Source organism: Cupressus sempervirens, chromosome 6 (genome assembly GCF_028749045.1).
Source record: "Cupressus sempervirens isolate cs-2001-9-10 chromosome 6, ASM2874904v1, whole genome shotgun sequence".
Taxonomy (NCBI): Eukaryota; Viridiplantae; Streptophyta; class Pinopsida; order Cupressales; family Cupressaceae; genus Cupressus; species Cupressus sempervirens.
Window position 1 is genome coordinate 399,541,539 of NC_143123.1, and position 14,636 is coordinate 399,556,174.

General features: G+C 33.8%; 1 pseudogene; it reads right to left on the reverse strand.

Annotated features, from left to right (window-relative positions):
* Positions 1-13,174: 13,174 nt before the first annotated feature.
* Positions 13,175-13,936, reverse strand: LOC149552746 (uncharacterized; annotated as a pseudogene).
* Positions 13,937-14,636: the final 700 nt, after the last annotated feature.

The window sequence follows — 14,636 nt, forward strand, 5'->3', positions numbered from 1 at the left end:
GCAAATAATTACAAAGGGTTATCACCCATCAGAATGCCAAAATCTGATGATAACCCACTCTAAACTTCTGCAAAATACAAATACAAATTTTTTGGCATCAAGTACCTAGACATGGAGCTGCAAGAAAATAAGGAACACAACTTATCAATTCTTCTCAGACAAAAATATGAACATGAACAGAGGATCCAAAACCAAAATCAACGAGAGGCACTGCTGAACTATCTACAAGCCAATCTAGGTCAGAATTGACCGCCCTAATTGAATCCCAAAAACTCTATTCAATTGGTTGCAAATTTACTATTGGTGTATTTGATTGTACATAATTTGAAATATTAGGATTCTTTTGCAATTTGATCATGGCCAGGCCTATTGACATAATTTTATCCACCATATTCACACCCATTAAGTATGGATTAGGAGATAGAGCATGTTTCAGATAAATGATACTACAAGTATCTATGGCTTTCTTCATAGCCTCAAAAATAGCATAATATTCATGTTTTTGAAAAAGTTGAAAATGTGAGAACAGACCCCCTACTAAAGCCATACCATTCCATAGATCATACTTCTTCATAGACGTATCCAATTTATTGTCCACTAGGAAATGTGGTAGAATTACCTTGTGGGCTAAAATTTGAAGCATAACTGGAGATTGCAAAAGATCCATGGCATTGGATAGGAAAATAGAAATGACTTGAGAGGGATAAAGAAACAAGTGCCGAAGGACAAAGAAGATCTTCACCAATGATGTGCCAAATGGCTATTCTGATCGAGTGAGAATGTATTATAAACATTTTATTTATCACCTCATCCATAATGTGCCTAGGTAACACAACTTCATATGACACCAACATCAACCAAATATGAAAGTTTTTTGGCATAACAAGACGATGTTGTTGATGACACATTTTTCAAGCCAAATCTATATCCCACCTAGAATTCATCTTGAGACACAATCACAGCTCCTTAGACTCATTTTGCCTAATTAAGAAATTTTAGGATGTTTGCAAAAATGTACAAGGAATTTAAATAAATAATCATAACACAACATGTCATTTGCCATGTAGATTCTCACCAATTTCGTGCTTATCTAGCTTAGAAAAGGGACTAACAACATAACTCCTTAATGGCTCAAATTTTTTCGCATGAGGGAATCCAACAACATGATATAAAAGTTGGGTAATGTCAGGGAATAAAAAATATTTGGATCATGCTAATTGTACTTTAGAAATCGAGTCATTATAAATGCTCTAAAGAAAAGCATGCAACATTAAATACACTTTCATATGACACCAACTATAAATATAGGATAACTCTGCACCTGACAGCCTCCTCTACATAACTCAACACCTCACCCATCTAACTAATAACTCGACATCTAAGACTCACTTATTCAGCACTCAATAGAAAATAGAGTAACTCAGCATCAATTACCTTTATGTCGACTTGGCACCTAAAAATTTCCTATTCACTTGTCAGTTCTGAAAAGCTTAGCATCTATTGCTAGAAAAACTTGGAAACTACATTTTGAGAAATTCAACACCAAAACTTAGCATCTATTGCCTGAAGAACTTAGCCTACTAAACACTAGCTTGGCACCTGAAGGATAACACAAAAAAACTCGTCAGTTTAAACTTGAAAAGATCGACACTTACAATAGGCTCAGCTCGACACCTGTTGCCTGAAGAACTCAGCCTACTAAACACTAGCTTGGCACCTGAAGGATAACACTGGGAAACTTGACAGTTGAAACCTGAATAGCTCGGCACTTACGACTAGCTTAGCTCAGCACCTATTGCCTGAAGAAGTTGGGCTAAAAAACTCAGAATCAAGACAATTTTACTCAGCATCTTAACAACTATTTCAACTCGACACTTGAAATTTACTTACTAAACACTAACTTGGCACCTAAAAGATAACACTGTGAAACTTGGCAATTGAAACCTGAATAGCTTGGCACTTGAAGCATATTTACTCAACATCTTAGCTTAATTCGCTCACCTCAAACATGACAACTATTACATGCTTCCATGTCATCATGAATAAGAGTTTTTAAAACCTTATGTTGCTCAATAAAAGGCAGAGAGTGAAAAGTAGAAACATTAACCCCATCACAACCCAAATTTGATAAATAGTTTGCAACTTTATTCCCTTCTCGATAAATATGCAAAAAGAAAACATCCAAACATTCATCAAGGAGTCTCCAAATTTGATTAAGAACATATTTAAGTTTTCAAGAAATGATGCACCTATGAAAACAAGCATCAATAATAACTGATGAATCCCCTTCTATATGTAGCCTATTAAAACACCCTTGTTTAGCTAATAAAAGTCCAACCAACAATGCATGAGCCTTAGCAATGTTATTAATGCCAATAGGCAAAGGAGATACTGTGATTGCTACTATCTCCAAAAGAATTTCTAATACATACCCCAAAACTCGAAGGACCTGAATTTCCTCTAGATGTAGCATCAAAATATAGCTTCCAAAAACCAAATGATGGGGGTCTCCAAGTGTTCTTCCTGTGTAAAATATGAGCTCGTGATGGACTTATTTTCCACCCATTAGGAATAAATAATAGTTTCCATTCTTGCACAACTTGGGAGTCCCAATGAGTCACAATCAGATTAAACTTAATCATTTTCAAGTTGGAATTAGTCACTTCCAAAATAGATCTTTCAATACCCTTCAAAACAATTTATAATGGAAGGGATGCCTTTTTGAAAATGCACTTATTTCTTTCCCACCAAATAGCCCAAACTACCAGGGCTAGAATACATTTCTAGAGATTTGCAAACAATGCTTTGTGATAAAGAAGTGGCTAGGCTTGAAAAAGATCCCAGAGATTGTTTGGCGAGGGAGTACAATACTTAAGCTTGCTCAAAATAAAACACCAGCATTGATAAGAAAATGAACATGTAACAAACAAATGATCCACAGTTTCATCCTATTTCGTATATAAAACACATTTAAATGGCTTCACAATTTGTAACCTATGTAATCTGTCACTGGTTAAAATCCTATGTTTTAATGCCAGCCATGAGAAACAACCTTCTTTAGGAAGAACAATCGGATTCCAACAAAAAGAAAAAGCTCTGGATGTAGGTTTATTTAAATCATTCTGTATTAAAATTTTGTACCCCTCTTTCACTGAATAGTTACCGTCCTTAGCTGAAGCCCAAAAAATCTAATCTTGGACGTTAGAGAAGTAGACTGTTCTGGAGCTTAGAATAGATTGAAATTGATTAATTTCCTGAAATGAAAGGGGCAAAAAATTTGGGTCTTTCCAAAAAGAATTCTTTGAAAATTCAGAAACAAATTCGACATATTGATTCAACTAAGTCCCCCAATGGGTTTCAGCAACTTGAGTAATGTTCAAAAAAATCCCACTTTTAGAAAGGGGAATTTGACCATTCCAAGAGTCATTACAAAAATTAATACTTAGTCTATTATTGACTTCCCAGGAAATATAATCAACTATGATTTTGCGTTAAGCTATCATGAAGTCCCAAACAATGGAACCTTTTGGGGGGTTAGAAATCATTAAGACTCTAGCGGGATCATTGTTATCCAGGTATTTTTGCTGCATAATCTTGCACCACATGGACTAAAACTTAGAATACATGTGCCAAATCAATTTCCCACCAAATGCCTCATTTTTGAATGAAAGGTCATGGATTCCTGCCCCTCTAACATTAGGAGTGTGTGACATATCTTGCAAAGAAATAAGAGGAATCTTTCAAGAATCATCCATGTTACCCAACCAGAGGAAACCTTTGATCAATTTTTGAATTATAACTAGTACTTTAGGTGTGATCTTAAGGACAACAATAAAATAGTTAGGGATAGAAGCTAAAATTGATTTAATCAGCAGAATTCTTCCTGCCAATGAAAACCATCTAACTTTCCAAGATGCAATTCAACTCTGAATATGCTAAATATTTGAAGACCAATACAAAGATTTATTTAAGCCCATGAAAAAAGGAATGCCCAAATAGACTGAGGGTAAGAAATCTTTTGAAAAACCCAAGACCTATTTAACTTTATCAAAAACCAATTTGATAGTATTGAAAAAGTAGATCTTGAATTTTTGAGCATTGACAATCTGACCAGACATTGCTGAATAAAGATCAAGTGTATATAGAATCTGGTGAGCTTCTTGTACATTTGACAAACCAAACAAAAGAGTATCATTCACAAAAAGAGAATGTGTGATGGATATGTTCGTACCTAAATTGAGAGCTCCTTTCCATTTATTAAGCAGGTGTTGATATGAGATGACCCTACTAAAAGCTTCAGCCATAATGATCAACAATACTAGAGATAAAGAATCCCCTTGTCGAATCCCTTGTGTAGAAGGAAAAAAACCCTCAGGCTTCCTATTAATGATCAATGAAAACCAAGCCCCTGAAATACAAGCCTTAATCCATTTGCACCAACTTTTTGAGAAACCTATTTTGTCAAGAACTTGTAGTAAGAATTTCCAACAAACTTTATCATATGCTTTCATCATGTCTAGTTTGATGAAAAAATTTGAAATCTTGTTTGAATTAATAGAATGGAGAAATTCATGAGCCACAAGAGCCCCTTCCATGGTTTCCCTGCCCAGGACAAATCCACCTTGCTCTAGGGAAATAATACATGGAATAAGATGTTGAATCCTAAGATATATGGCTTTGGTAATAATCTTATAGGATAAATTACATAAAGATATTGGTCTAAAATTTGTAAAAGTTTGGGGATCCCTCAATTTTGGAATGATAGAAATATTTGTAGTGTTAAAATATTTTAGTAGGGATTTAGACCTTCTAGATTCTTCCACAGCCTCCTATAAATCCCAACCAATTATATTCTACAAACTTTGATAAAACAAAGTAGAAAAACCATCTGGCCCAAGAGCTTTGTCAGGTGGAAAAGAAAATACATCTTTACGTATTTCTTGAATAGTAAAGGGAGCCAAAACAATATCATTATCCTATTCTGTAACCAATTTTGGAATGGAATCAAGGAGTTCATCAACTTGTGATGCAGTAGGGGAAGGGAAAACATTAGGAGCAAGAAGATTCTTGAAAAATTTGACGCCTTCATTTATGATAAAATTTTCATTAATCAGAAGGGTACTAGAGACATCTTTGATATGAAAAATTGTACTATTAGTTCTTTTTTACTTGGTTGAGTTGTGAAAATACTTAGTATTTCTATACCCATCTTGAAGCCATAATTCTCAAGATTTTTGTCTCCAGTACATCTCTTCTCTAGAACACAATTCCTTCCATTGTTCCTGCAAATTTTTTTGAGAAGAATATGTTTCTTCATTCATGCCCTCTTGGATGATCTGCTTATATACTTCTTCAACCTGATCTTTAACTATGACCTTTTGATGAAACAAAATTTTGAAAACTTTTTGGTTCCAAATTCAAATTTGAGACTTGATATATTTCAATTTCATTGCAAATTGATGCATTTTCTGACCTTATAATGGAACTTCATTCCACCATTGTTGGATATTGTGTAAAAAACTTGGATGTCTTAGCCACATGCTTTCAAATTTTAAAGAAGAATGAAAGCGTTGATCAGTACAATTATTATTGCAATTGAGATTTAATGAAATAGAAAAATGATCAAATCCTGGCAAGGTAAAGATTTTAGAAGAAATATCCGAACAACTCAACTTTCGATCTTTAGATAAAAGAAATCTGTCTAGACGAGCAGTAATATTTGCAAATCTAGATCTCTTATTAGACCAAGTAAATACTCCATTATTTGGGTGAACATCCATCAGATTGTTATTATCCATGAAAGCATTAAAATCTTGTAGAGTTTTAGATGGGGGAATAAATTCCACCAATTTTTTTGATTGATCTAATAGAGCATTGAAATCACCTCCAATAACTACTTGCTGCTGATCTTGCAGTTGAAGAGAATGTGTGATAGACTCACATAAACAAGCTTTATCTAAGGTTGAAGAAGGTCCATATACATTAATCAGGATAAAAGAAATATCAAATGCAGTTAGATGGATCAACTGCCAATTACTTTCTTGGCAAAGGAGCTCAGGGATAGCTATGAGAGGATTCCAAAAAATTGTTAAAGCTCCAGAAGCACCCAAACCTTGCATATGATATTCTTTACATTTTTTCCAAGATGCAATGATTTTATCAAAATTATTTTGGGTCAATTTGGTTTCCTGCAATAAAATAATATCTGCTTGCAAAGAATCAATGACTTGTCTGATTCTTTGTCTCTTGTCAGAAGCATTTAAACCTCTAACATTCCATGAGATAATTTTCATTGATCTTTTGATAATAGTAAAACTATCTTCCAATGTAGTTTGAATACTTGCAAAAAAATTTGACTTAATTTTGGAGCCCTTCCGTCAACCTCTACCCTTTGGTGTTTTAGCAAGAGGAGCTATTGTAGACAGTGTTTACAAGATAAATAAAGGCTGAATTTTAAAGCTATCTTGCATGTGAGAATCTTGAGTCTGCGATTCTAGATGAGAGAAAATCGTAGACTTTTGCACTAATTGATATTTATTGGTCTCTAATCCCATGGAATCTCCTACCACTGAGTTAACAATTCCAACACTAGAATCCAAGGGAAAGTTGTTACTAACTATTTGATTGTCAAATTGGTTAAGAGCTATCTACTTATCAAGCGCCTGACAAGGAATCAATTTATTCCAAAATTGAAATTCTCGAAGCAAACTGTCAATCACAGGTGACTTGTAATCCTCATCCTGCAAACCTTCCTCTTTTGCAATATAAAAAATGATAGAGGTAGTAATCTCAGATAAAATTTGATCACAAATAAAAGTCAAAATGATAGGAGAAAGATAAATAGAAAGGCACCATATGGGCTGCCTTGATATTGAAGGTGAAAAACTTCTGTTCTAAAAAGTGATCAAACTTAATGGCTTTGAAGAAACACAATATTGAAGTTCTAACAGAGGAGAAAAATTTGAGCTCACAAATGTCAAGGAATCCATTAGAGATGGAGGGGCATAATCCAACATAAGAAGTTTACTATTGCAACACACACTCTTGCAGAAAGCAAATAACCAAAAAAATTGTTGGAGAAGGACCATGAATGAATCTGACATAAGTTGAGTAGAATGTGAAATCTCTTCATATACATAGTTCTCTGTAGAATAATATTGATCCTCTTGCATCATATTACTTGCATCATATTACTGACCTCAGAAGTATTAGTGCTTATCATTGTAATTTTTTGAGAATAGACATTAGGATCTAAACAGTGATTAGGACAAACTTGTAATAAATTTTCTTGACCAGTTTGGCACATAGAGCTGAAATGACCAAGATTATCTTGGAATTTTAGAATCACAGAGGAATCTTTCACCTTAACTGACTATATCCATTTTCCCCATTTGGATATGAGAGCTATAGATTAAGGAAATGATTTATGCACATTACTCAATAAACACACCCTAACTTCCAAATGAGGGCATTAATATGGAATCAAGTCATGCTTCAGAAAAATACCCAACTTGTTAGCTATGATTTCCAATATCTCAGGATCATGATACTCCAAAGGAAGAGAAGGAAAAGAAACCCAATATGGAAAAAATTGGATATTAATATCTTCAGGATTAAAATTGGGTATCCACAACTTGGTAAATAATCCCACACCTTGACAAAACCATCCCTTTTGCTTTTTTACAACATCTCTTTCTTCTTTCAAATTAAAGATGGCAATAAAAAATTTGGATTCGGGATCATGATAAAAAAAATCTAATAGTCCATACCAGAAGCTGAAAGCCCATTTCTTGATATCTAAAAAAGATAACGAAGCAAGGGAAAACTTACCTATAAGAGCTTTCTGCTAAAGAGTAGAGACCAAATTTTCTAACATTTTATTTGGAAAAGTAACATGCAACTATTTTTGTGAAGAATTAAGAGGGTCCTGATCCAAATTTTAATCCATATTAAACTGGGATTTATCTTGACTATTAATCTATAATTTTGGACCATGTGCCAGACATTGAGAGCCTTGAACTACCTTACCCTGATCTTTTTTTCTCCAATTTTTTTTTTGGTATGAAGGTGGCTCTATTAGTTGTGGAGTCTCACTATAGTCAAACCAAACCATTTTGGGTCTGAACAGGTTAAATTTGAATAGGGGGATCAAGAGGAGCACCTTAACATATATAAAAAATTGGTTGTTTTTTGAACATCTTTCTATTTTGACTCTGAGAAAAGGTAGATTTGTGTCATACATTCACCTTGGTAGGTAGTAATAAATCTGAATCTAAAATGTTAGGCCACTAAAATTTTGAGGGATGACAATGATGTGATGATTCACCCTTTTCAAAATATGGGTATTTAGATGTCAACTATGACCGACGATCATGAAATTGAGGGTTAAGGAAAAGAGGTTTTGTAGGTTGGACAATTGCTTTCCCTTTGAAGATTGATTTATGAGTAGTGCTTGAAACCCTTTTTGAATTAATATCTCTAAAAGGGAATCTCTGAAACAGAAAAGGGTTTGACATGGAATCAATTGGCTATACGATTGGCGTATCAGAGAAAATTTGTCTAAAATCATATTCCCGAGCTGGTTGAACAAAAGGAGTGGATGAAAAAATGGAAGAAGATTCATGGAGAGCAGGGTCAGAACCAATTTTTTGATGCTACTCTAAATCACTCAATTTTTTCTCATAACTATGTTTAAACTGATCCAAACCCAAAGGCTTTTGATGATAAACCAGACCGCCATGAGAATCCCCCTCATTCCTATGGAGTTGCTACTCATGGCTCTTACCCTTGCCCTCGAAACTCATACCTCTGCTCATCCCTCAAGATCCTTGCTTCTTCTCATGCCCTTGATCATCCTTCCCTTAATCTATCTAAAAAATTAATTAAGTAGGATTTTTTAGGAGTTAATAAAGTTAGAATTCTAAATGGGTTTTAAATAGGTAGTATTTAGGAGATAGTTAGGATTTAATACATTGAGTTTATATGTGAGATTAAATATTTTGATGGGACATTGTAATTGTAGTTTTATATTTAAAATATAATATTTTTAATGATTTTTTAAAATTAATTGTGGGATATTATCCTATAGGTGTAATATTAGAGTTAAATAGAGATAGTGATATTGTGAGGTAAACTAATATTTTTTGATGTATGGGTATAGGTATAAATAGGTTTAACATAATGAATGAATCTAAACATTACAATATTTCTATTAAATATTTAATTAGGTATAATTTTAAGGATTTTTAATGTTTAGGTTATAAGGTGTCATTGGTTTGTAAGTGTTCATGTAATGTTTGAAGGTGTTGTAAGTCAAGTTGACTAGACATTTTGATTTAGCAAATTGGATTATGTTTTAAAATGATATGAATGATGTATAAGGATCAATGAGGAACATTTAATGATTAAATTATTTTTATTAGTGTATAATGTTAAATGTGACTAACTACTGAGGTCATAGGTAAACTTTTGAAAGGATGCATACTAGTTCACATAGGAGTTTGAACCAACATACTAAAATTAATAGAAGATGACATAATAACCTAATGTAACTTATGAAATTTAAAGAACATAGTAATATAAAATTCAAAATGATCAAGTAAGGTTGACTAAATCATCAATTAGGGTAAAAACCTGAATGTGCCATCTTTATGGTGTTATTTTGTGTGTATGTCAGAAAACAAAATTATATGAATCTAACCTTACTCAACTAAACAAATTTAATTCAAATTTAATTGGAGAACTAAGAAGCCCTGGACACTCCTTGAGCATGATGTCTAACCATAACTAGAGTTTAATCAAATGAATTATGTAACCCAAATTAGGTGCTCCTATAGCAGTAGGCTTGAGGTTTTGTATTAGTATAGTATGTTGAGATGTTGACTCTACATCCTCATGCATTGTAATCTGAACTCAACTATGTACCTAGACATTATAACCTAAATACTAATTGTACCATGTTATCACCCTTTTTCAATGTACTCAATGATGGATCACATGTTTATATGTTATGTTAGTTTAATGTACTTATTATTTAAAAAAATATTTATGTCTTTCTGCCCTGATTTTTGGGCATGACATCCCATTCAAGATCATATGTGTCTATATCCTACTTGTTCTTGACATTGAAAGCTCCAATAATGATGGCTCATACTTATATCTCTTTTTTTATTTCTCACCTTGTTGGCTCTTGATTTAACAGAGTTTGAATAACCAAGTATACAAGGAAAGAATGCATCTATGGGTAGTTATCTCTAATAATGGACACAATTCACCAAGAACCTAGGCCAACTATAAGGCTACATTTCTTCTTCATTTTAGGCTCTACAAAACCTAGGTGGGTGAACCTCTTAAGATCTAATTATGTGACTAGTGCAATGAGCATAATAAGGATCTAGAAAAATAGACGAAACCCCTAAATCTTCTATACTTAACCACGAAATCACAAGCATGAAATAGATAATAACATGACTCATGAAACTGGTAAGCTAAGTGAGGGTTAGACTTTGAATAACTTTCAATATAAAAGGGAAAAAATGATTTAATATGTTGATAATAGCAAGAACTAGGTATTAGCAACAAAATTGAATGATCATATAGCTTATCAGTACCTTATCTATTGGGCAATTACATCAATTACAATGATACAACTTATGGAAATCTTTGATGTAACTCCTACATCAAGATCCCTGATCTATCTTTCACCTTGTGAATAGACATCTACATCAAAATGAATCTCATACTTGACCTATCCCACCATGAAGTCTGCAAACCCTATGATAAATATCAAGCAATTACATGGCCCTTTGTCTCACAAGAAAGACATTTCAACCACATGCATTTTTGAACAAAATGCAACCTAATTCATGCTCTTGGTTCACAAATTAGAAGAAATTACAAATTGATGAATAGGAGACAAGATCCAAAATGAATGTAAACCCTTTTCTTTGCTTTATTCATTCTCTTTGAAAAAAATACATGAAAGATGCATAGAAATAATTCACAAATCACCTAACAAACAAGAACTATCTGCACAAAACTTAATGCTGCTCATAAGAGAAATTGCTGAAGTGAATGGTATCACAATAGTGAGTACATATCAAAAAATGGAACCAGTGGTATCACCGTGAAAAATTGGAACCCATAAATGGTATCACAACAATGAATATTTTTCTCTCCAAAACTGGAACCAACCCTTACAATGGATGAAAGAAAGAAAGATATAGGAGGAGAGAATTCCTAGATCTAATTTGAGAATGATATGTGTCCACTTGGGAAATATCTCTTAGAGTTGCAAAACCTCTTTTTCCTTTCTACCTCCAAGATCTGATATGTTTTCATCATTATCCTATATCAAACTTGGAAATATCTCTATTGAATGATGAAAACCATTGAATCATGACTCCATCTTCAATTCTCGAAATTCATCACCTCTGAAAACATAACACTCTCAAAACTAAAAAAATGGAGCCAAATTATACCAAAATGGCATAATATCCTCAAAACTATCCCAACAGACCTTTTACCATGTGTTTTTACCATGCCTATAATTGTGTTTTCAAATTAAATCAATTTTATTGAGAAGGCCCAAAATTTACATTTCTACCTATAACTCGAACCAGTGACTTCATGTGCAAAAACAAACTCCATAATTAAAAAGTTTGTCTTCTCCTAGTTCTGGTGATATATAATATGCCTATGCTCACTTATCAGAAACCCCCTGAATCTTAGTTTGAAAAGTGTACCCCCTACTATGGTTCTATAACTGAACTTTAAAATTTCATAAATTTAAAAAACTTCTAAAGTTCAAATTTTAGAAAATATGCCTCTTTGTATTAAAAAATTTTGTACATGACCCTTTTTTGAAAAAACATTTAAAATCACATTTGAAAATATTTCATTTTCCCCTCACCCTTGAAAATTGGGTCAACCCTATTTGATTGGGCTGCCACATGGAAACACCTGATTGACATGCCTATACATTCACTATCTAAATCATCTCTAAGTAGGCCCACTAGTGCTTCCCTACATTATAGGCAGTAGCTACCAATTGTGCAAGTGGGGAAGCACCGATGCAACATGTGTCCCCTGTGGTCATCTCCTCATTTTCCATGCCAGGCTGAAGGTCATCTGCCACATATCATCTACTCATTTGTCTAATGGATTCCACATGTCACTCTTCAATTTTTTCTCATATCCACATCGCTACTGATGAGATCTGCCACCTCATCACCAGCTTGGGCCCACTACCACATGGCACCCAAGTGCATTCCCACCTTATTTATCCTTCTTGCAACTTCTCAAAGTGGGGAAGCACCCACCATAGGATGTGCCACATGGTGCAATCCTATGCCATTGGATTTGAGCCTACCAAGTCATCATGCTTGTTGGTTTGTTTAAAATTTCTGATGTCTTCATTTGGTTGGGTGGGCCCCTCCACATGGGTTAGCGGCTCTCAAAAGTGTTGTGTCTTTGAGACACAATGCAACTTGTGTATTGTTGTATTTAAAGAATATAAAATATTCCCATAACAAGAATGTGGGATAAATGGTTTTTACTATTGCCCTTCTACTTCCCTGCGCTTTCTCCTTCTACACCACCATGACTACCATAGCCACCACTTTTATGAATGCCACCACCATGCCCAATTCAAAAACCTCTAAAATTCCCACACTAAAATTTTCTCCCACTAAATATTTTAAATACTCTTACTTCTTCTTTCCATTGATCATAGATTTTTGATCCTCGACAATAACTGGATCAAATTTCTTGAAAGACACATTCAATTTCTTCTTAGTTTTCTCTAAATCTAAACTATGACACCCCTGGCATAAAACAACACTTTTGGACAACACCGTCCATATAGGTTTATAAAGATCCACACCCACATCCAACTCTGATAGAAATGGTTTAGCAAGGGGTAGCTTCAGATGCTACAGTTTCACTTCTGATGGCATGGATGCCATTCCCTCTTATAGTGTTGCAACTCTTGCTCTTTGTTCAACATAACACCTCTTTTAAACCTTCTTTGTTGCCTTGAATTCTTGTGTGGGCTCTTATTTTTAGCATATTCATGGGCATCATTCATGCCTTTTTTACTACAAACACTCTTCTTTTACACAGCTCTTTTATGGTCATTCAGATCGTCCCTATCATGTAAAGTTGGGACCATAGACTAGAATGTAAAATTTGGCCTTACAAACCTATCAGACTGTTTTAGCAAATAAGGATCAAATAGAAAGAATATGCCAAGTCTTCTCAACTCCTCCAAATGCCTTAGATTCTTCTGTCTCTAGCATTTTGTTTGCACTCATATATTGTGAAACATCAAAGAGATGAATTGCTTTTACCTACTACAGATATTCTTCCACAACTGATGAAAAACAAACCTTCCATGAATTTAGCTTATGTTCAAGAATTTATTTTAGTGGCAATTCTTCTATCAACAATCTCTATTTAGGATCATCCATGAGCAATTTCAATCAGAAACATAGTACATACATAATTGCAAGACATGCAAAATAGAAGATACCATGCGATCCAAGATTTATGCTCTTCCTCTCATTATTCTATTGAGGTGTGTATTGCAAGCATCAATCTACTAACCTCTTCAATGAAGTAGAAATTACAAATAAAGGAAAAAATTTAACATGAGCTAAATAGCTCACTAGATAAATAGCTACAGTCATTCTTGTATTTGGTGGTCGAGATTTTGTGACAAAAATATCACAAAGCAAAGATGCAAAATTTGTGCCACACATTATTGGGGCAAGAGAGTAGAGATAAAAAAAATAAGGAACTAAGTAAACTTTGACTCTTGAGTATTCAAAATTGTTGATTGGAATGAATGCATCAGCGTATTGTAGACCTCCGACAGACGACCCTCATGAGCACATATGTTTAGATGATTGAATGCCAACTCCATTAACATATCCATTTTATCTATAACTTCATCCAAATTTTGCTTACCATTAGATGACTTTGCAAATTGAATAAGTACCTAGATCCATGTCTCTCTACACATATCATTTATCTTCAAAATATTTCAAATACATGATAAACTTGTCAAACTAATTGATTTGTAACACTTTCTAGCTCGACATCTCCCTAGTCTGACGAAATTTAGTCAGGCCTCCAAAGTGAGTTTGGCTAAAAAAAAATTCAATTTTGAACAATTGAACTATAAAACTAACCCACCAATCATCTTGAAATGATTGAAATCAAATCTGATCACAAATTCACCACTAAAAGTGAATTTGAAGCTCATTTACATCTTTTTGCAAACTATCAATTTTGCATCAAGAGCTCCTTTGAATGGCTTTAAAAACTGACCCAAATAGATAACTAGGCTTTGAAATCACACACATCGATTCTCTATTTTAGCATACTTCTACCTTGTCAAATATTGTGCTATGAAAAATTTGGGGTCAAAAGATATTGACTATCAAAGTTGCCCTCTCATAACTGCCTGCAAGAAAACAAGTCAAAAAACTATAAATCATGTTTGGATTTGGCTTTGAAAACTGGGTAAATGGACACTTAGGGAGAAAAAAATGGGGGAATGGTTTCACTATCATGAGGAGAGTATAAATATAAAAGTAGGGCTCATGACGAATAACTAGATGCATTTGGTGGAT